Source organism: Enhydra lutris, unplaced genomic scaffold (assembly GCF_002288905.1).
Source record: "Enhydra lutris kenyoni isolate GAN:26980312 unplaced genomic scaffold, ASM228890v2 scaffoldscaffold14, whole genome shotgun sequence".
NCBI lineage: Eukaryota > Metazoa > Chordata > Mammalia > Carnivora > Mustelidae > Enhydra > Enhydra lutris.
Genome location: NW_019154098.1, coordinates 40100055 through 40104113, shown reverse-complemented (window position 1 = coordinate 40104113; position 4059 = coordinate 40100055).

The following is a 4059-nucleotide window of genomic DNA, read 5'->3' as shown; positions in this document are numbered from 1 at the left end:
GATCTCAGGGTCCTGGGATCAAGGCCCACATCGGGCTCTCTGCTCAGCAGGGAGCCTGCTTCCTCCTCTCTCTCTGCCTGCCTCTCTGCCTGCCTCTCTGCCTACTTGTGATCTCTCTCTCTCTCTCAGTCAAATAAATAAATAAATAAAATCTAAAAAAAAAAAAAGGAGCAACAATTAATAACAGCTAACTTCTTAGTAATAGCAACAATGCAAAGTCAGAAGACATTGGAAAGATATCTTCAATGTGCTAAGAGACAACAATTATCAACCCCAAAATTCTATGCTCAGCAAAAGTACCATTCAAAAATGAGAACAAAATAAGGATATTTTCAGGTAAACCAAAACAGAGTTTACCACCAGCAGATCTTCACTAAAGAAAATGTGAAAATGTGTACACCTGGCAAAATTCTATGGTCCTAGAGTGAAGACACGAAATGAAGAGTCTGGCTCCACACGAAAAATCTATGTGTGATCTTTTAAGGCCAACTACAGGCAATTACAAGGGCTTTGCCTGGCAGGCCTCACAGAAGAAAGCTATCCTCCTCACGTAAGATTTGGTATATAGCTTATCGTTTTCTGAAGGGAGCTGCGGTCAAGGACTTGACCTCTGGGCCAGCCATGCTCATAAACCTATCTGCATTCCAAGCCCAACATCTCCATTCAGAGGCCTCCTTTCGGGAATCTTGACTAAGATACTTTTGTCTACTCTGACTCAGTTCTTTCCACTTTTGGCCCTATCTCCTCCCTCTCTCCTTCCTGGCCCCACCCCAAGTCCATAAAATGGTGGGTGTCTTTTTTTCAGAGCTCTTTGGCGGTTAGATTTCCCCCAATCTAGGCTGATTCACCTGACTCTTGCCTGGCGCCATTCTGTAGGGGAAAATGAAACACTGGGGAACTGGTGCCTATCTTTGCATCTTGTTTACACTGTCTCAGTGAATAATAAAGGCATTATTGTTAATATCATTTTGGCTAATTGTCTTAATCGATCACCTCAGTCTGGCAGCTCAATAGAAATCAAGAGCAGAGAGAGTGGCAAACATTTTAAACAAACATGAACTAAATAAAATAATGCAATAATCTAGAATTTGAAAAGAAAGAAGACGCTTGGCTAGAAAAACATAAATAAAAAGGGAAGTTATAGGAATTAGTGTTCTAAGGTCCGTGTATTGCTCTAGCAGATAATATTAGGTTTTGCTAAGTTAAATATAAAAGTTAAGTCTTCTAGGGTAACCACAAAAGAATAGAGGAAGAATGTAAAACAACCTCCCAAAAAAATGGAGTAAGGGAAAAAAAAAGGCTCAATAAGTTTGTTATCATATTCGGTGACCACAATGGGCTAATCAACTAAAAAAATGTAAGTTTGGAAAGTAAGTGACTTAATGAAATGAAGAAATGACCATTAAGTGACCATGAGCCACAGAAGAAATCATAATTGAAATTAAAACATTTCTACAACTGAATAATAGCATAATACACACACGCTCCCAAACCACCTCCACAACAGAACTTGCAGAATTCAGATTTAGGGGAGGGGTAAGGAGACCCTCTGCAGATCTCTCGCATTCTCGCTCTGTGAGGCTCTCTCTTCTCTAAGAGTGTATCTTACGAACTCCAGCTACCTTGGCCTTCCAGAAACATTCAGATCCCTCTCCTCAACTCACAGTGGGCTGGCCTCTGCTTGGGTTTCCCTTCTCTGAACTGGAAATGGAACTGCAACTGGAACTCCTAAAGTAGTAATCTAGGGCCAGCATGGAGCTCACTCCATTTGTTTCCTGTCTCTTAGCACCATATTTCCTCATGTCCACTGTCTTGTTTCATATGCTTTATTTGGATTTTTAATTGGTTAATACCCAAAGACAAGTCTGGTTCTTGTTACTTCCACTTGGTCAGAAGTACATATCAGGTCAGTAATTTCTGTCCAATGTATACAATCATATTTATTTTATGTTTTGTACATTTTTTAAAATATTTTTTTAAGATTTTATTTATTTATTTGACAGACAGAGATCACAAGTAGGCAGAGAGGCGCAGAGAGAGAGAGGAAGGGAAGCAGGCTCCCTGCCAAGCAGAGAGCCCAATGCAGGGCTTGATCCCAGGACCCTGGGATCATGACCTGAGCCAAAAGCAGAGGCTTTAACCCACTGAGCCATCCAGGTGCCCCTGTTTTGTACCTTTTAATTCATTCTTTTCTCATGACTTGATTCCAGTTTGGGAATGTGGATTCTCAGGGATTTCACGAACTGCCCAAAGATTGAGATTAAAAATAAATGACATCTGTGAATTATCAGAGCCCATTACCTATATCCTAGAAATGGCTTTTAGGAAGTGGCTCTTATTACATCTTTTTGCCTTTCCCCAGAGAGTTGTTTATTTCCCTAGGGACTAAAAAAAGAAAAATTACCTAAGGCCAAATGGTATAAGAAATGGCCCTACCATTTCCTAACTGGTCCCCTTACTGCTGCCTTATTGGAGGAGTATAGAGGGGCTGGTTTGGGAGACCATAAATATGTGCAGGCAGGGGAGTGTGTTGGTGAGTGTGGTTATCAATAGCACCGGTAATATAGGAGAAATACAAGAGAGTTGGAAAAATAAAAGGGTGGAAGAAGGAATCTGAGAAAGAACTCATGACAACCTGAACATCGTAATTGCTTAGGTCTACCAGATAGTCAGGGAGCCTGGCACATACTATTGAGTAACTATAGCTATATGGGATTTTTTAGTAGCATTATCTTACTTTCCATAAATTGTTGTAAAAGGAACCGTTCATCTGCTAAGAAATGGTGTATCATATGAGTGGTGCCCTGTTTCCTGCACATGCAGCAGCTTTCCAATTTGACTTCAGGGTCAAGTTGCTTTTCTGATTCATTTGGCTGAGTAGACTTAAGTGCAAATTGAGAAGAGAAACCCATTTAAATATTGTGTAATGTGAAAAGGGTGAATTCTGCAACAGAAAAAGGAGGGGATTCAGGGAAAGGAGGTCAATTGCTGATTTTGCCCTTGACATCGTTAAGATGCGGCTTCAGGGGTTCTGATGCGTCTGCGAATGATTTGGAGTTTAGGTTCCCCGGAGTGTTCCACCTTCCTCACAATAATTACACTAATGACGCCAAGAGTGTTTTGAAAATCCTCATGCTTCTCCGCTGCATACATTTCATCACCACCTAGTCCTATTTGCTCAGTAAGCTCCCTTCATAATAATTCGAGATGCTTCCCATTTACCTTGAGTAAATATCAAACAGATCTTGATATCTATATCTGTCTCATGAAATATACATTCTCTCTAACTGTGCCCAAATGATTAATTTACTGCTATGTGATGATTAGCATAAAAATCTCATCACCACACGAGATAGAAATGTTATCACTAATTGCCGTTTGAAGTGAAGAATGTTTTTTGCGTAGAAATAAATGATGCATGCTTACTTCTCAATTCTCTGTTAAACCAGAAAACCCAAGACTGTTTTTGGAGCAGAAAAAAATTACCTTTGAAGTTTTTTTGTTTTGTTTTGCTTTTTCCTTTTCTCTCCCTTAGATGGTCCACAGTTCAGCAAAGAAATGGAACAATATTGTTATGAAGTTTGTACACAAAATGAGATAGATGAAGTCAGTTCTCATCAAAGCAGGCCTTCCAATCAATCAGTCACTCAACTTCAGGCAAAGACCTTTTCCCTGGACATTAAGGCCTCCCTGTGGCCCTGAAACTTGACAAGTAAACACTCAGATATTTGCTGCGTATCCTGAGAGTATTCAAGTTCTTGAGAGAACCTGATGTTCTTAATACCATCAGTGGTCATTCTGGGTTTGCTCAGCCAGCCACACAACTATCTCATAGGTTGCTGGGTGCCTCAGAAAGCCGTGTTCTATATTCCAGATTTAAAGAACATTACCTGTCCCTCAGATCTTGATGACTTAGTCACACCCTCATCCAAACAATTCTCTTAATTCTAAGTACCAGCCAGTCTATCCCAGAAAATGTAATGTAATGTAATGTAATGTAACATGAATTTTCCCCAAGATCTGCCTCACCATCCAAATCATCATCACCATTATCACTGA